This window comes from Danio rerio, chromosome 4, assembly GCF_052040795.2.
Source record: "Danio rerio strain M-AB ecotype USA chromosome 4, GRCz13ab, whole genome shotgun sequence".
Classification (NCBI taxonomy): Eukaryota; Metazoa; Chordata; class Actinopteri; order Cypriniformes; family Danionidae; genus Danio; species Danio rerio.
Genome location: NC_141024.2, coordinates 64900001 through 64918985, shown reverse-complemented (window position 1 = coordinate 64918985; position 18985 = coordinate 64900001). Strand labels below are relative to the sequence as shown.

The window sequence follows — 18985 nt, the reverse complement described above, 5'->3', positions numbered from 1 at the left end:
CCATGTTGTTTCTTGCCTTTGTGTTGTGTGAGAGCTAAAAGGCCGTCAACCAGAGGTGGAACAGGAGCCACACAAAACAGCAAATGTTATAGCCGTGAATCGACGCCAGGCCTCCCGCGTGGCAAGTGAGAATTCTACCACTGAACCACCAATGCTGATATGCTCATACTGCTGTACTAGTGGGGTGTGATTGCTGCTAGGCTGTTACACAGAGCTTGAAGAGTAGGAGCACAAAACAGGATTTGCATTGGCAGGGAATCGGACCCGGGTCTCCCGCGTGGCAGGCGAGACTTCTGCCACTGAACCACCAATGCTGATATGCACATACTACTGTCCTAGTGGGGTGTGATTGCTGCAAGGCTGTTACCCGGAGCTGGAAGAGTAGCAACACTAAGTGTGGTTTATTCATAAACTAATTTCGAGAGGATCACGTGCTTATAATCAACACGGCTGGCTCCTTGTTAGCTCCGTAATCAGCCCTATTAGATGATTACGGAAGCATTATAAATAACCTGAGTTTTCCACTCCAGTTATCTTCGTCTTGAAGCTCGCTTCCCGCTACAAAACGCTCCAGCATCGCACCATTTAACCTATCGATACGGAAGAACACACAACAACAAACAACAACTCCAGCCAGAGCTCCACTCTCCCTGAGAATTCAGCCGCAGCCTCGCCAAAATCGAGCCTGAATTCCCGCAAAAACGCCGGTGCTGCTCACCAGCTCTTCCATCTCCACTTCAAACTGCCTCACGCAAACGCAGTCCACAACTCCACCTAAACTCTCTAGGCGTCGACGATCCAAAACATCGCAAAAGCCTAACTCACTGCTTCCTAGCGGTGCACCCTCGGTAACGTATAGTACGCTTTTAAGGGGAAGCATCGCGGAAACAACTAATCTCCATCAAAGACTAAACCTATTTACAAATCTTTTAAAAACAAGACTTGCGTGATTAGAAGATTCATAAGAACTCACCCTTCAAGCCCGTCCACAAATCCATGAGTAAATCACTGCAAAGATCACGACATTAATCCACGACATATTGATACGTCGATGGACCGCGCTGTTATCATCCAAACTAGTCGCTGGTGTGCCGCAGTGTCTTCACACAACACTGGTAAACAAACTTGGCCTCCGATCTTGATTGACGCCCCATCGAGCCAATAGCGAAGGAGCAGCGCCCTCATCCAATGCGCTTTTAAAACTCGATATAGTTCCGCCCTCTCAACAATTCATGAATGAACCCAGCCATAAAAGACTCGTGAATGAACTGAGACGGACATGCTTGCAAATTAAGTTAAGATTAAGAATTTTAGAAGTTAAGATTCCTAACATGTATTTAAACAAATTAAGTAAAGCCCATAACTAACATTCCATTCATACAGTTTCCACTAAGTAGTAAATTAAGCGTTTGATGTTGGGATTTGATATAATAAATAAATAAATTGACAAATAATAAATGAATGAATTAATAATAATAATAAATAAATAAATAAATAAAATAAATTAAAAAAAAAAAAAAAAAAAAAAACCTCTGCCAGATCTGATAGCATTTAACTTTGTAATGCGTCAATGACCCATACTTGCATATACAGTGCCATATGTAACTTATAATGGCACGCCGGCTGGAGGTGAAAATGGTAAAGAAACTAACTTTTCGCTTGACTGCATCAATAGGACATTTAAATAAATCTTCAAGAAGAATTTCGAGGACCACCAGACAAGCTACACCCCATATCCCCAGCTCTGCATCCACCTGCTATCCTGTGGGGGAACAAATGCCCACCTCGATCATCCTCGCAGACTGCGACAACGAAGCTCACAATTGTCCATGCTCTTATTAAGATGCCTTGCATTAGATATCAGCTAAAACAATTTTGTCATGTTTGCTATACATGTATCATGTTGTAAATTAAATTTCTGATTTTTTTTTCTTGTTTCTCATTCCAGACATTAGGACAGCCGGCCCAGAAGCTGACCTTCATCCAACCTATCACACTCCACATCCATTCCAAATGCAATCACAATCTACACAAGGATGCATTTCCAATCATACAGCCCACATCCATAATGCCATATTCACACTAGTCTTCGGGTTTTGAGATTCTCTGAATTACCATCAGTTGCAATCCCACAATCCACCTCACCATATCTGATCTGACTGGAGGAACACTATCTCTCTCCATTAAGCAAGCAAACCGATTATTTCGGCAAAGCATGTCCTATATACATTTTCGACATCCCTTCCCCCACTCACACAATTCAAATGTTTTAAGTGTAAGCACAACTTAAACTATCCCATACACCCATACATTTTCACTCACCACAGTTACAACTTATTCAGGGGTTGCCTAAATTTTTCTATTACTGCAGCAGGGATGCTCTAAGCAAGCTCCATACACTTACAAGTCCAATAACACTCGTCACACTGCCCTGCACTAATTTAGCAGTAAATGCTTCTGCAGGAGCACACATTGTCTCCATACTGATCCTCTGCAGCAGCAGAACCGCTCCACTGTGCCATACTCACCCATTGCACCTGTAGCTAAGCCCTTATTCACTTCCTTTCTACATATCACTACTAACAGTATTTAATATTCTTGCGAGAGCATTCAAAACTCTCCAATACCGATCACTACTGCACCTATCCAATAGCAGTAGCGCTCCGCTGAGCTACACTCACCATAGCATCCAACAACCGCAGTGACACTCTACCTGAGCCCCTACTTACTTTCATCTCCACACATCCCCTCTGATATTTAATATTTTTGTGGGAGCACCTATAATGCTCCAATACTGACTACCACCGTACCTGCAACAGCAGAGATGCTCAGCCAAGCCTTATTTTCCAATCGCACCACTGTCACAGCGCAGCTCCTTTCCTTCCCACTCCCCAACACTGCACAGCAGTTATACATTTTCGGGAAAGCGTACCCGCCTCCCGACATTGACTTCCACCCCACCTCTGCAACAGCAGAGAAGCTGCAGAGCTTCTTTTCCCCCCCGCTTCACTGTCGCAGCAGTGACGCTCTGCCTGAGCTCACATACACTTCTATTCAACATACCACTATCGACACTTCACAACAGTTTAAACGCCTCCATAAAAGCGTTTACTCGTTATTATCGTCTAGCTCAATTACACGTAACAGCCTCAGCGTGATGCATGTATACATTTGGAGAGGATATCAATTCATCTTCACAGCTCGCACTCACGACATCCACTATCTTGAATACAAGGACAGAAATTTAATTCTGCCTGTTCCTTCTAGTGTTGTTCTTCCTCTACTCTCATCTCTTCAGCCTAAGTATCACCATTCAAGGCCTGACTCCCCCGGAGTCAATCAATTACCCCAAACCCCCCCCCCCTCCTCCACAATCGACAACTTTCTTGTTTGCTAGCGTTGAGTTCCTCCGCATCTCCTATTCTATGTTCTAAAGTGTTGAGTTCCTCCGCACCTCCTTTCCTTCCTTCAAGCGTCGAATGCTTCCGCTCTTTCCTCCATCCCCTCCCACTCTCCCCCCACCACCTCAACATCTTTTACTCCCTACCCCCTTTCCAGCGTCGAGTTTCTCCGCTACTTTTCTCTTTTCAGCGTCGAGTTGCTCCGCTACTATCACTTCCTTCTAGTGTTGTTCTTCCGCTACTCTCATCTCTTCAGCCTAAGTATCACCATTCAAGGCCTGACTCCCCCGGAGTCAATCAATTACCCCAAACCCCCCCCCCCCTCCACAATCGACAACTTTCTTGTTTTCTAGCGTTGAGTTCCTCCGCACCTCCTTTCCTTCCTTCAAGCGTCGAATGCTTCCGCTCTTTCCTCCATCCCCTCCCACTCTCCCCCCACCACCTCAACATCTTTTACTCCCTACCCCCTTTCCAGCGTCGAGTTTCTCCGCTACTTTTCTCTTTTCAGCGTCGAGTTGCTCCGCTACTATCTCTTCCTTCTAGTGTTGTTCTTCCGCTACTCTCATCTCTTCAGGCTAAGTATCACCATTCAAGGCCTGACTCCCCCGGAGTCAATCAATTACCCCAACCCCCCCCTCCACAATCGACAACTTTCTTGTTTTCTAGCGTTGAGTTCCTCCGCATCTCCTATTCTATGTTCTAAAGCGTTGAGTTCCTCCGCACCTCCTTTCCTTCCTTCAAGCGTCGAATGCTTCCACTCTTTCCTCCATCCCCTCCCACTCTCCCCCCACCTCCTCAATATCTTTTACTCCCTACCCCCTTTCCAGCGTCGAGTTTCTCCGCTTCTTTTCTTTTTGAGCGTCGAGTTGCTCCGCTACTATCACTTCCTTCTAGCGTTGAGTATTCCGCTACTCTTACCTTTCCAGTCTAAGCTTAGACTCCCCCGGAGTCCTGCCCAGCCTACCTCCTATAGGAGTCTCCACCACCCCCTCCCCATTTAGACTCCTGTAGGAGCCTAATCTTTCAGCTCTAACTCCCACGGAGTTACCCCAAGAGCTAAGACTCCCACGGAGTCCCCCCTCCCCTCTCTCTCTCGCCCCGGCCAAATACGCATCTTTCCTACCTTCTAGCGTTGAGTTCCTCTGCATCTCCTGTCCTATATTCCCTAGCGTTGAGTTCCTCCGCATCTCTTTCTCTTCCTTCCAGCGTCGAATGCTTCCGCTCTTTTCTCTCCCCCCTCTTACAACTTCTCTCCTCTCCCCACCCTTAACTCCCAATTCCCCTTTCAGCGTTGAGTTTCTCCGCTACTTTCTTTCTTCAGCGTTGAGTTTCTCCGCTACTTTACTATTTTCAGCATTGAGTTCCTCCGCTACTCTTTCTATATTTCAAAAACATCACTCACCAATCTGACTCCCAAGGAGTCCTCCCATGTTCTGACTCCCCCGGAGTCCTGCTCAGCCCACCACCTACAGGAGTCTCCACCTCTCCCTCCCTTCCCAGACTCCTGTAGTAGTCCAATCCTACAGCTCTAACTCCCACGGAGTTGACCCAGAGCTCTGATCCCCATAGGTTTCTTTTCTTTACCTTTCCAGCGTCGAGTTCCGCCGCATCTCATGCTCTCTTCTTCCCAGCGTTGAGTTCCTCCGCATCCTCTTTACTTCCTTCCAGCGTCGAATGCTTCCGCTCTTCTCTCCACCCCCTCTACAACCCCTCTCCCCTACCCACTACATTCCCCTTTCCCAGCGTTGAGTTCCTCCGCTACTTTTCTTCTTTCAGCGTTGAGTTACTCCGCTACTTTCCTATTTCTAGCACCAAATCCCTCTGCTACTCTCCTCCGTTAGGCTCCCCAACCCTGCCTCCCCGAACCCAACTCCAACAGAGTCCCCAGCCTCTCCTAAGAATCAGTTTCAACTTTTCTCCTGCAGTAACCTATCTCACTCCAATTTACATTCAGCAGCCGGATATGGCACTGACCTCTCGCCTTTTGGGGGGCACTTCAATACGCGGCTGCTGTCCCGAGATGAAAACCTTTGCCTTTTGGGGAGTTCTCGAGACCTACCTGACCTCGAATTCCCCTCTCGCCCTTCTAACGGGAGGGAGCCCCGGGCTCGAGGATATTACGAGCTCAGGGCTCTCTCCCGGGACAGCATGCCAAATACGCTTTATTGATTATCAGCTAAGTGTGAACTCTTGAAGTGTGGTTTATTCATAAACTAATTTCGAGAGGATCACGTGCTTATAATCAACACGGCTGGCTCCTTGTTAGCTCCGTAATCAGCCCTATTAGATGATTACGGAAGCATTATAAATAACCTAAGTTTTCCACTCCAGTTATCTTCGTCTTGAAGCTCCCCCCTTCCACCCCTACATCCTCCCACTTTTTCTGATTGGGCGATACGGTGGCCCAGTGGCTAGCACTGTTGCCTCACAGCAAGAACACTGCTAGTCCAACCCATCGGGCTGGTTGGTGTTTCTGTGTGGAGTTTGCATGTTCTCCCCGTGTTCGCGTGGGTTTTCCCCGGGTTCCCCGGTTTCCTCCCACCGTCCAAAAACATAAACCATAGCAATCGACTAAAACAAATTATCACCCAATACAACCTGAGTTTACACTTCTCACGGTGACAAGCAGGGGAGTTCTCGAGACCTACCTGACCTCGAATTCCCCTCTCGCCCTTCTAACGGGAGGGAGCCCCGGGCTCGAGGATATTACGAGCTCAGGGCTCTCTCCCGGGACAGCATGCCAAATACGCTTTATTGATTATCAGCTAAGTGTGAACTCTTGAAACAGGGTTTGCATTGGCCAGGGTCTCCCGCGTGGCAGGCTAGAATTCTACAAGTGAACCACCAATGCTGATATGCTCAAACATCTGTTCTAGTGGGGTGTGATTGCTGCAAGGCTGTTACCCAGAGCTGAAAGAGTAGCAACACAAAGCAGAAATTGCATTGGCCGGGAATCGGACCCGGGTCTCCAGCATGGGAGGCTAGAATTCTACCTGTGAACCACCAATGCTGATATGCTCATACTACTGTCCTAGTGGGGTGTGACTGCTGCAAGGCTGTTACCCAGAGCTGGAAGAGTAGCAACACAAAACAGGAATTGCATTGGCCGGAAAACGGACACGGATCTCCCGTGAGGCAGGCAAGAATTTTACCAGTGAACCACCAATGCTGACCTACCTTGTTCCTTGCCTTTGTGTGAGTGCTAAAAGGACATCAACCAGAGGTGGAACAGGAGCCACACAAAACCACTTCTGTATTAGTCAGGATTCGACTCCAGGTGTCCCGCGTGGCAAGCGAGAATTCTACCACTAAACCACCAATGCTGACATGCTCATACAGCTGTCCTAGAGGGGAGTAATTGCTGCTAGGCTGTTACCCAGAGCTGGAAGAGTAGCAACACAAAACAGGAGTTGCATTGGCCTGAAAACGGACACGGATCTCCCGCGTCACAAACAGGAATTTTACCACTGAACCACCAACGCTGATACGCTCATACTGCTGTTCTAGTGGGTTGTGATTGCTGCAAGGCTGTTACCCAGATGGTTAGGATGGTTCAAATGGTTCAGATCTTACCTTAAAGGGAGAGGTTACTATGTCAGTTTAGGTGATCATAGGTCGAGGTGGACACCCATGACATGTGGAGTCCCACAAGGCTCGATTCTGGCCCCTCTCCTGTTCAACCTTTACATGCTCCCTCTGAGCCAAATAATGAGAAAGAATCAAATCTCCTACCACAGCTATGCTGATGACACTCAGATCTACCTAGCCTTACTGCCTTATGACTACAGCCCCATTGACACCCTCTGCCAATGCATTGATGAAATTAAAAATTGGATGTGCCAAAATTTTCTTCAGTTAAACAAAGAAAAAACTGAAGTCATTGCGTTTGGGAACAGAGATGAGGTTCTCAAGGTGAATGCGTACCTTGGCTCTAAAGGTCAAACGACAAAAAATAAGGTCAAGAACCTTGGTGTGACTCTGGAGTCAGATCTGAGTTTCAACAGTCATGTCAAAGCAGTCAGTAAATCAGCATACTATCATCTCAAAAATATTGCAAGAATCAGATGCTTTGTTTCCAGTGAAGACTTAGAAAAACTTGTTCATGCTTTTATCAGCAGTAGGGTGGATTACTGTAACGGCCTCCTCACTGGCCTTCCCAAAAAGGCAGTCAGACAGTTACAGCTTATCCAGAATGCTGCAGCTAGAATTCTGACCAGAAGCAGGAAATCAGAGCACATCACACCTGTCCTCAGGTCTTTACACTGGCTGCCAGTTACATTCAGAATAGATTTTAAAGTAATATTACTGGTCTATAAATCACTAAATGGCCAAGGACCTCAATACATTACAGATATGCTCACTGAATACACACCCAACAGATCACTCAGATCTTTAGGATCTTATAAACTAGAAATTCCAAGAGTTCAGTCAAATCAGGGTGAATCTGCCTTCAGCCACTATGCTCCTAGCTGCTGGAATCAGCTTCCAGAAATGATCAGATGTGCTCCAACATTAGGCACATTCAAATCGAGACTGAAAACACATCTGTTTAGCTGTGCCTTTACTGTATGAGCACTGTGCTGGGTTCGACAGATCGCGCTATTATGTTTTTTGTTTTCTTTTTCATTCTTTTATAACCTATTTTAACTCATTTTAATTTGTTTTTATTTTTAATAATTTTTATTGTCTGCATTTTATGTTCCTAAACCTGTCTTTTTTATTCCTGTTTATGTAAAGCACTTTGAATTGCCACTGTGTATGAAATGTGCTATATAAATAAACTTGCCTTACCACTGAACCACCAATGCTGATATGCTCAAACATCTGTCCTAGTGGGGTGTGATTGCTGCAAGGCTGTTACCCGGAGCTGGAAGATTAACTACACAAAACAGGAATTGCATTGGCCGGGAATCAGACCCAGGTCTCCCGTGTGGGAGGCGAGAATTCTACCACTGAACCACCAATGCTGATATGCTCATACTGCTCTCCTAGTAGGGTGTGATTGCTGCAAGGCTGTTACCCAGAGCTGGAAAAGTAGCAACACAAAACAGGATTTGCAGTGGCCAGGAATCGGACCCGGGTCTCCCGCATGGCAGGCGAGAATTCTACCAGTGAACCACCACTGCTGATATGCTCATACTGCTCTCCTAGTGGGGTGTGATTGCTGCAAGGCTGTTACCCAGAGCTGGAAGAGAAGCAACACAAAAAGGGAACTGCGTTGGCCGAGAATCAGACCCAGGTCTCCTGTGTGGGAGGTGAGAATTCTACAACTAAACCACCAATGCTGATATGCTCATACTGCTGTCCTAGTGGGGTGTGATTGCTGCAAGGCTGTTACCCAGAGCTGTAAGAGTAGCAACACAAAAGAGGATTTGCATTGGCTGGGAATCGGCCCCGGGTCTCCCGCGTGGCAGGCTAGAATTCTACCACTGTACCACCAATGCTGATATGCTTAAACAACTGTCCTAGTGGGGTGTGATTGCTGCAAGGCTGTTACCCAGAGCTGGAAGAGTTACAACACAAAACAGGGTTTGCATTGGCCAGGAACCGGACCAGGGTTTCCCACATGGCAGGCGAGAATTCTACCACTGAACCACCAATGCTGAAATGCTCACACTGCTCTCCTGGTAGGGTGTGACTGCTGCAAGGCTGTTACCCAGAGCTGGAAGAGAAGCAACACAAAACAGGATTTGCATTGGCCAGGAATCGGACCCGGGTCTCCCGCGTGGCAGGCGAGAATTCTACCAGTGAACCACCACTGCTGATATGCTCGTACTGCTGTCCTAGTTGGGTGTGATTGCTGCAAGGCTGTTACCAAGAGCTGTAAGAGAAGCAACACAAAAGAGGATTTGCATTGGCCAGGAATCGAAACCGGTTCTCCCACGTGGGAGGCGAGAATTCTACCACTGAACCACCAATGCTGTTATAATCATAAATCTGTCCTAGTGGGGTGTGATTGCTGCAAGGCTGTTACCCAGTGCTGGAAGAGTAGCAACACGAAACAGGAATTGCATTGGCCGGGAATCGGACCCGGGTCTCCCGCATGGGAGGCGAGAATTCTTCCACTGAACTACCAATGCTGATATACTCATACTGCTCTCCTAGTGGGGTGTGATTGCTGCAAGGCTGTTACCCAGAGCTGGAAGGGAAGCAACAGAAAAATGGAACTGCGTTGGCTGGGAATCAGACCCAGGTCTCCTGTGTGGGAGGCGAGAATTCTACCACTAAACCACCAATGCTGATATGCTCATACTGCTGTCCTAGTGGGGTGTGATTGCTGCAAGGCTGTTACCCAGAGCTGGAAGGGAAGCAACAGAAAAATGGAACTGCGTTGGCTGGGAATCAGACCCAGGTCTCCTGTGTGGGAGGCGAGAATTCTACCACTAAACCACCAATGCTGATATGCTCATACTGCTGTCCTAGTGGGGTGTGATTGCTGCAAGGCTGTTACCCAGAGCTGTAAGAGTAGCAACACAAAAGAGGATTTGCATTGGCCGGGAATCGGACCCGGGTCTCCCGCATGGCAGGCAAGAATTCTACCACTGAACCACCAATGCTAATATGCTTTCACAACTGTCCTAGTGAGGTGTGATTGCTGCAAGGCTGTTACCCAGAGCTGGAAGAGTAGCAACACAAAACAGGGTTTGCATTGGCCAGGAACCGGACCAGGGTCTCCCACGTGGCAGGCGAGAATTCTATCAGTGAATCACCAATGCTGATATGCTCATGCTACTGTCCTAGTGGGGTGTGATTGCTGCAAGGCTGTTACCCAGAGCTGGAAGATTAGCAACACAAAAAGGGAACTGCGTTGGCCAGGAACCAGACCCAGGTCTCCTGTGTGGGAGGCGAGAATTCTACCACTAAACCACCAATGCTGATATGCTCATACTGCTGTCCTAGTGGGGTGTGATTGCTGCAAGGCTGTTACCCATAGCTGGAAGAGTAGCAACACAAAAAAGCAATTGCATTAGCCGGGAATCGGACCCAGGTCTACCGCGTGGCAGGCAAGAAGTCTACCACTGAACCACCAATGCTGATATGCTCAAACATCTGTCCTAGTGGGGTGTGATTGCTGCAAGGCTGTTACCTGGAGCTGGAAGATTAGCAACACAAAAAGGGAACTGCGTTGGCCAGGAATCAGACCCAGGTCTCCTGTGTGGGAGGCGAGAATTCTACCACTAAACCACCAATGCTGATATGCTCATACTGCTGTTCTAGTGGGGTGTGATTGCTGCAAGGCTGTTACCCAGAGCTGTAAGAGTAGCAACACAAAAGAGGATTTGCATTGGCCGGGAATCGGACCCGGGTTTCCCGCGTGGCAGGCGAGAATTCTACCACTGAACCACCAATGCTGATATGCTTATACAACTGTCCTAGTGGGGTGTGATTGCTGCAAGGCTGTTACCCAGAGCTGGAAGAGTTGCAACACAAAACAGGGTTTGCATTGGCCAGGAACCGGACCAGGGTTTCCCACGTGGCAGGCGAGAATTCTACCACTGAACCACCAATGCTGAAATGCTCACGCTGCTCTCCTGGTAGGGTGTGATTCCTGCAAGGCTGTTACCCAGAGCTGGAAGAGTAGCAACACAAAACAGGATTTGCATTGGCCAGGAAACGGACCCGGGTCTCCCGCGTGGCAGGCGAGAATTCTATCAGTGAACCACCACTGCTGATATGCTCATACTGCTGTCCTAGTTGGGTGTGATTGCTGCAAGGCTGTTACCCAGAGCTGTAAGAGTAGCAACACAAAAGAGGATTTGCATTGGCCGGGAATCGAAACCGGTTCTCCCGCGTGGCAGGCAAGAATTCTACCACTGAACCACCAATGATGTTATAATCATAAATCTGTCCTAGTAGGGTGTGATTGCTGCAAGGCTGTTACCCAGTGCTGGAAGAGTAGCAACACAAAACAGGAACTGCATTGGCCGGGAATCGGACCCGGGTCTCCCGCATGGGAGGTGAGAATTCTACCACTGAACCACCAATGCTGATATACTCATACTGCTCTCCTAGTGGGGTGTGATTGCTGCAAGGCTGTTACCCAGAGCTGGAAGGGAAGCAACACAAAAAGGGAACTGCGTTGGCTGGGAATCAGAACCAGGTCTCCTGCGTAGGAGGTGAGAATTCTACGACTAAACCACCAATGCTGATATGCTCATACTGCTGTCCTAGTGGGGTGTGATTGCTGCAAGGCTGTTACCCAGAGCTGTAAGAGTAGCAACACAAAAGAGGATTTGCATTGGCCGGGAATCGGACATGGGTCTCCCGCGTGGCAGGCGAGAATTCTACCACTGAACCACCAATGCTGATATGCTTTTACAACTGTCCTAGTGGGGTGTGATTGCTGCAAGGCTGTTACCCAGAGCTGGAAGAGTAGCAACACAAAACAGGGTTTGCATTGGCCAGGAACCGGACCAGGGTCTCCCGCGTGGCAGGCGAGAATTCTATCAGTGAACCACCACTGCTGATATGCTCATACTGCTGTCCTAGTTGGGTGTGATTGCTGCAAGGCTGTTACCCAGAGCTGTAAGAGTAGCAACACAAAAGAGGATTTGCATTGGCCGGGAATCGAAACCGGTTCTCCCGCGTGGCAGGCAAGAATTCTACCACTGAACCACCAATGATGTTATAATCATAAATCTGTCCTAGTAGGGTGTGATTGCTGCAAGGCTGTTACCCAGTGCTGGAAGAGTAGCAACACAAAACAGGAACTGCATTGGCCGGGAATCGGACCCGGGTCTCCCGCATGGGAGGTGAGAATTCTACCACTGAACCACCAATGCTGATATACTCATACTGCTCTCCTAGTGGGGTGTGATTGCTGCAAGGCTGTTACCCAGAGCTGGAAGGGAAGCAACACAAAAAGGGAACTGCGTTGGCTGGGAATCAGAACCAGGTCTCCTGCGTAGGAGGTGAGAATTCTACGACTAAACCACCAATGCTGATATGCTCATACTGCTGTCCTAGTGGGGTGTGATTGCTGCAAGGCTGTTACCCAGAGCTGTAAGAGTAGCAACACAAAAGAGGATTTGCATTGGCCGGGAATCGGACATGGGTCTCCCGCGTGGCAGGCGAGAATTCTACCACTGAACCACCAATGCTGATATGCTTTTACAACTGTCCTAGTGGGGTGTGATTGCTGCAAGGCTGTTACCCAGAGCTGGAAGAGTAGCAACACAAAACAGGGTTTGCATTGGCCAGGAACCGGACCAGGGTCTCCCACGTGGCAGGCGAGAATTCTATCAGTGAATCACCAATGCTGATATGCTCATACTGCTGTCCTAGTGGGGTGTGATTGCTGCAAGGCTGTTACCCAGAGCTGGAAGATTAGCAACACAAAACAAAAATTGCATTGGCCAGGAATCAAACCCGTGTCTCCCACGTGGCAGGCGAGAATTCTACCAGTGAATCACCAATGCTGATATGCTTATATTGCTGCCCTAGTGGGGTGTGACCTCTGCAAGGCTGTTACCCAGAGCTGGAAGAGTAGCAACAAAAAACAGGAATTGAATTGGCCGGAAAACTTACCTCCCGCGTCACAAATGGGATTTTTACAACTGAACCACCAACGCTGATATGCTCATACTGCTGTCTTAGTGGGTTGTGATTGCTACCCACTAGGGGCTGTTACCCAGAGCTGGAAGAATAGCAACACAGAAGAGGAATTGCATTGGCCAGGAATCGGACCCGGGTCTCCCGCGTGGGAGGCGAGAATTCTACCACTGAACGACCAATGCTGATATGCTTATATTGCTGCCCTAGTGGGGTGTGACTGCTGCAAGGCTGTTACCCAGAGCTGGAAGAGTAGCAACACAAAAAAACAGGATTTGCATTGGCCGGGAATCGCACACAGGTCTCCCACATGGCAGGCGAGACTTCTACCACTGAACCACCAATGCTGATATTCTCATACTACTGTCCTAGTGGGGTGTGATTGCTGCAAGGCTGTTACCCAGAGCTGGAAGATTAGCAACACAAAAAGGGAACTGCGTTGGCCAGGAATCAGACCCAGGTCTCCTGTGTGGGAGGCGAGAATTCTACCACTAAACCACCAATGCTGATATGCTCATACTGCTGTCCTAGTGGGGTGTGATTGCTGCAAGGCTGTTAGCCATAGCTGGAAGAGTAGCAACACTAAAAAGAAATTGCATTGGCCGGGAATAGGACCCAGGTCTACCGCGTGGCAGGCGAGAATTCTACCACTGAACCACCAATGCTGATATGCTTATACAACTGTCCTAGTGGGGTGTGATTGCTGCAAGGCTGTTACCCAGAGCTGGAAGAGTAGCAACACAAAACAGGGTTTGCATTGGCCAGGAACCAGACCAGGATCTCCCACGTGGCAGGCGAGAATTCTACCACTGAACCACCAATGCTGATATGCTCATACTGCTCCCTTAGTAGGGTGTGATTGCTGCAAGGCTGTTACCCAGAGCTGGAAGAGTAGCAACACAAAAAGGGAACTGCGTTGGCCGGGAATCAGACCCAGGTCTCCTGTGTGAGAGGCGAGAGTTCTACCACTAAACCACCAATGCTGATATTCTCATACTGCTGTCCTAGTGGGGTGTGATTGCTGCAAGGCTGTTACCCAGAGCTGTAAGAGTAGCAACACAAAAGAGGATTTGCATTGGCCGGGAATCGGACCGGGGTCTCCAGCATGACGGGCAAGAATTCTACCACTGAACCACCAATGCTGATATGCTTATACTACTGTCCTAGTGGGGTGTGATTGCTGCAAGGCTGTTACCCAGAGCTAGAAGAGTTGCAACACAAAACAGGGTTTGCATTGGCCAGGAACCGGACCAGGGTTTCCCACATGGCAGGCGAGAATTCTACCACTGAACCACCAATGCTGAAATGCTCACGCTGCTCTCCTGGTAGGGTGTGATTGCTGCAAGGCTGTTACCCAGAGCTGGAAGAGTAGCAACACAAAACAGGATTTGCATTGGCCAGGAATCGGACCCGGGTCTCCCGCGTGGCAGGCGAGAATTCTACCACTGAACCACCAATGCTGTTATAATCATAAACCTGTCCTAGTGGGGTGTGATTGCTGCAAGGCTGTTACCCAGTGCTGGAAGAGTAGCAACAGAAAACAGGAATTGCATTGGCCGGGAATCGGACCCGGGTCTCCCTCATGGGAGGCGAGAATTCTACCACTGTACCATCAATGCTGATATACTCATGCTGCTCTCCTAGTAGGGTGTGATTGCTGCAAGGCTGTTACCCAGAGCTGGAAGGGAAGCAACACAAAAAGGGAACTGCGTTGGCTGGGAATCAGACCCAGGTCTCCTGTGTGGGAGGCGAGAATTCTACCACTAAACCACCAATGCTGATATGCTCATATTGCTGTCCTAGTGGGGTGTGATTGCTGCAAGGCTGTTACCCAGAGCTGTAAGAGTAGCAACACAAAAGAGGATTTGCATTGGCCGGGAATCGGACCCGGGTCTCCCGCGTGGCAGGCGAGAATTCTACCACTGAACCACCAATGCTGATATGCTTTTACAACTGTCCTAGTGGGGTGTGATTGCTACAAGGCTGTTACCCAGAGCTGGAAGAGTAGCAACACAAAACAAGCTTTGCATTGGCCAGGAACCGGACCAGGGTCTCCCACGTGGCAGGCGAGAATTCTATCAGTGAATCACCAATGCTGATATGCTCATACTGCTGTCCTAGTGGGGTGTGATTGCTGCAAGGCTGTTACCCAGAGCTGGAAGATTAGCAACACAAAACAAAAATTGCATTGGCCAGGAATCAAACCCATGTCTCCCACGTGGCAGGCGAGAATTCTACCAGTGAATCACCAATGCTGATTAGCTTATATTGCTGCCCTAGTGGGGTGTGACTGCTGCAAGGTTGTTACCCAGAGCTGGAAGAGTAGCAACACAAAAAACAGGATTTGCATTGGCCGGGAATCGCACACGGGTCTCCCGCAAGGCAGGCGAGACTTCTACCACTGAACCACCAATGCTAATATTCTCATACTACTGTCCTAGTGGGGTGTGATTGCTGCAAGGCTGTTACCCAGAGCTGGAAGATTAGCAACACAAAAAGGGAACTGCGTTGGCCAGGAATCAGACCCAGGTCTCCTGTGTGGGAGGCGAGAATTCTACCACTAAACCACCAATGCTGATATGCTCATACTGCTGTCCTAGCGGGGTGTGATTGCTGCAAGGCTGTTACCCATAGCTGGAAGAGTAGCAACACAAAAAAGAAATTGCATTGGCCGGGAATCGGACCCAGGTCTACCGCGTGGCAGGCAAGAAGTCTACCACTGAACCACCAATGCTGATATGCTCAAACATCTGTCCTAGTGGGGTGTGATTGCTGCAAGGCTGTTACCTGGAGCTGGAAGATTAGCAACACAAAAAGGGAACTGCGTTGGCCAGGAATCAGACCCAGGTCTCCTGTGTGGGAGGCGAGAATTCTACCACTAAACCACCAATGCTGATATGCTCATACTGCTGTTCTAGTGGGGTGTGATTGCTGCAAGGCTGTTACCCAGAGCTGTAAGAGTAGCAACACAAAAGAGGATTTGCATTGGCCGGGAATCGGACCCGGGTCTCCCGCGTGGCAGGCGAGAATTCTACCACTGAACCACCAATGCTGATATGCTTGAACAACTGTCCTAGTGGGGTGTGATTGTTGCAAGGCTGTTACCCAGAGCTGGAAGAGTTGCAACACAAAACAGGATTTGCATTGGCCAGGAACCGGACCAGGGTTTCCCACGTGGCAGGCGAGAATTCTACCACTGAACCACCAATGCTGAAATGCTCACACCGCTCTCCTGGTAGGGTGGGATTGCTGCAAGGCTGTTACCCAGAGCTGAAAGAGTAGCAACACAAAACAGGGTTTGCATTGGCCAGGAACAGGGTCTCCCACGTGGCAGGCGAGAATTCTACCACTGAACCACCAATGCTGATATGCTCATACTGCTCTCCTAGTAGGGTGGGATTGCTGCAAGGCTGTTACCCAGAGCTGGAAGAGTAGCAACACAAAACAGGGTTTGCATTGGCCAGGAACCAGACCAGGGTCTCCCACGTGGCAGGCTAGAATTCTACCACTGAACCACCAATGCTGATATGCTCATACTGCTCTCTTAGTAGGGTGTGATTGCTGCAAGGCTGTTACCCAGAGCTGGAAGAGTAGCAACCCAAAAGAGGGTTTGCATTGGCCGGGAATCGAACCCAGGTCTCCCGCATGGGAGGCGAGAATTGTACCACTAAATCACCAATACTGATAAGCTTATCCTGCTGTCCTAGTAGGGTGTGATTGCTGCAAGGCTGTTAGCCATAGCTGGAAGAGTAGCAAGACTAAAAAGAAATTGCATTGGCCGGGAATCGGACCCGGGTCTCCCACATGGCAGGCGAGAATTCTACCACTGAACCACCAATGCTGATATGCTTATACAACTGTCCTAGTGGGGTGTGATTGCTGCAAGGCTGTTACCCAGAGCTGGAAGAGTAGCAACACAAAACAGGGTTTGCATTGGCCAGGAATCGGACCAGGGTCTCCCACGTGGCAGGCGAGAATTCAACCACTGAACCACCAATGCTGATATGCTTATACAACTGTCCTAATTGGGGTGTGATTACTGCAAGGCTGTTACCCAGAGCTGGAAGAGTAGCAACACTAAACAGGGTTTTTTTATTGGACAGGAACCAGACCAGGATCTCCCACGTGGCAGGCGAGAATTCTCCCACTGAACCACCAATGCTGATATGCTCATACTGCACTCCTAGTAGGGTGTGATTGCTGCAAGGCTGTTACCCAGAGCTGGAAGAGTAGCAATACAAAAAGGGAACTGCGTTGGCCGGCAATCGGATCCAGGTCTCCTGTGTGGGATGCGAGAATTCTACCACTAAACCACCAATGCTGATATGCTCATACTGCTGTCCTAGTAGGGTGTGATTGCTGCAAGGCTGTTACCCAGAGCTGTAAGAGTAGCAACACAAAAGAGGATTTGCATTGGCCGGGAATCTGACCCGGGTCTCCTGCATGGCAGGCGAGAATTCTACCACTGAACCAACAATGCTGATATGCTTATACAACTGTCCTAGTGGGGTGTGATTGCTGCAAGGCTGTTACCCAGAGCTGGAAGAGTAGCAACACAAAACAGGGTTTCCATTGGCCAGGAACCGGACCAGGGTCTCCCACATGGCAGGCGAGAATTCTACCACTGAACCACCAATGCTGATATGCTCATACTGCTCTCCTAGTAGGGTGTGATTGCTGCAAGGCTGTTACCCAGTGCTGGAAGAGTAGCAACACAAAACAGGGTTTGCATTGGCCAGGAACCAGACCAGGGTCTCCCACGTGGCAGGCTAGAATTCTACCACTGAACCACCAATGCTGATATGCTCATACTGCTCTCTTAGTAGGGTGTGATTGCTGCAAGGCTGTTACCCAGAGCTGGAAGAGTAGCAACCCAAAAGAGGGTTTGCATTGGCCGGGAATCGAACCCAGGTCTCCCGTATGGGAGACGAGAATTCTACCACTAAATCACCAATACTGATAAGCTTATCCTGCTGTCCTAGTAGGGTGTGATTGCTGCAAGGCTGTTAGCCATAGCTGGAAGAGTAGCAAGACTAAAAAGAAATTGCATTGGCCGGGAATCGGACCCGGGTCTCCCACATGGCAGGCGAGAATTCTACCACTGAACCACCAATGCTGATATGCTTATACAACTGTCCTAGTGGGGTGTGATTGCTGCAAGGCTGTTACCCAGAGCTGGAAGAGTAGCAACACAAAACAGGGTTTGCATTGGCCAGGAACCGGACCAGGGTCTCCCACATGGCAGGCGAGAATTCTACCACTGAACCACCAATGCTGATATGCTCATACTGCTCTCCTAGTAGGGTGTGATTGCTGCAAGGCTGTTACCCAGTGCTGGAAGAGTAGCAACACAAAACAGGGTTTGCATTGGCCAGGAACCAGACCAGGGTCTCCCACATGGCAGGCTAGAATTCTACCACTGAACCACCAATGCTGATATGCTCATACTGCTCTCTTAGTAGGGTGTGATTGCTGCAAGGCTGTTACCCAGAGCTGGAAGAGTAGCAACCCAAAAGAGGGTTTGCATTGGCCAGGAACCAGACCAGGGTCTCCCACGTGGCAGGCTAGAATTCTACCACTAAATCACCAATACTGATAAGCTTATCCTGCTGTCCTAGTAGGGTGTGATTGCTGCAAGGCAATCAGACCCGGGTCTCCCTCATGGGAGGCGAGAATTCTACCATTGAACCACCAATGCTGATATGCTCATGGTGCTGTCCTAGTGGGTCGTGATTGCTGCAAGGCTGTTACCCAGAGCTGGAAGATTAGCAACACAAAAAGGGAACTGCGTTGGCCAGGAATCAGACCCAGGTCTCCTGTGTGGGAGGCGAGAATTCTACCACTAAACCACCAATGCTGATATGCTCATACTGCTGTCCTAGTGGGGTGTGATTGCTGCAAGGCTGTTACCCATAGCTGGAAGAGTAGCAACACAAAAAAGAAATTGCAGTGGCCGGGAATCGGACCCAGGTCTACCGCGTGGCAGGCAAGAAGTCTACCACTGAACCACCAATGCTGATTTGCTTAAACAA

The 18985-nt window shown here is 49.0% G+C and overlaps 9 non-coding genes across 9 annotated transcripts; all 9 read right to left on the bottom strand.

Annotated features, from left to right (window-relative positions):
• Positions 1 to 6340: 6340 nt before the first annotated feature.
• Positions 6341 to 6411, bottom strand: trnag-ccc (transfer RNA glycine (anticodon CCC)). Its single transcript has one exon. It is a non-coding gene; the product is annotated as a tRNA-Gly (tRNA).
• Positions 6412 to 9410: 2999 nt separating this feature from the next.
• On the bottom strand, positions 9411 to 9481 carry trnag-ccc (transfer RNA glycine (anticodon CCC)). Its single transcript has one exon. It is a non-coding gene; the product is annotated as a tRNA-Gly (tRNA).
• Positions 9482 to 11318: 1837 nt separating this feature from the next.
• trnag-ccc (transfer RNA glycine (anticodon CCC)) lies at positions 11319 to 11389 on the bottom strand. The gene has a single exon. It is a non-coding gene; the product is annotated as a tRNA-Gly (tRNA).
• Positions 11390 to 12113: 724 nt separating this feature from the next.
• On the bottom strand, positions 12114 to 12184 carry trnag-ccc (transfer RNA glycine (anticodon CCC)). The gene has a single exon. It is a non-coding gene; the product is annotated as a tRNA-Gly (tRNA).
• An 883-nt stretch (positions 12185 to 13067) lies between these two features.
• On the bottom strand, positions 13068 to 13138 carry trnag-ccc (transfer RNA glycine (anticodon CCC)). Its single transcript has one exon. It is a non-coding gene; the product is annotated as a tRNA-Gly (tRNA).
• Positions 13139 to 14819: 1681 nt separating this feature from the next.
• trnag-gcc (transfer RNA glycine (anticodon GCC)) lies at positions 14820 to 14890 on the bottom strand. The gene has a single exon. It is a non-coding gene; the product is annotated as a tRNA-Gly (tRNA).
• A 1044-nt stretch (positions 14891 to 15934) lies between these two features.
• Positions 15935 to 16005, bottom strand: trnag-gcc (transfer RNA glycine (anticodon GCC)). The gene has a single exon. It is a non-coding gene; the product is annotated as a tRNA-Gly (tRNA).
• Positions 16006 to 16564: 559 nt separating this feature from the next.
• trnag-ccc (transfer RNA glycine (anticodon CCC)) lies at positions 16565 to 16635 on the bottom strand. The gene has a single exon. It is a non-coding gene; the product is annotated as a tRNA-Gly (tRNA).
• Positions 16636 to 17839: 1204 nt separating this feature from the next.
• trnag-ccc (transfer RNA glycine (anticodon CCC)) lies at positions 17840 to 17910 on the bottom strand. The gene has a single exon. It is a non-coding gene; the product is annotated as a tRNA-Gly (tRNA).
• Positions 17911 to 18985: the final 1075 nt, after the last annotated feature.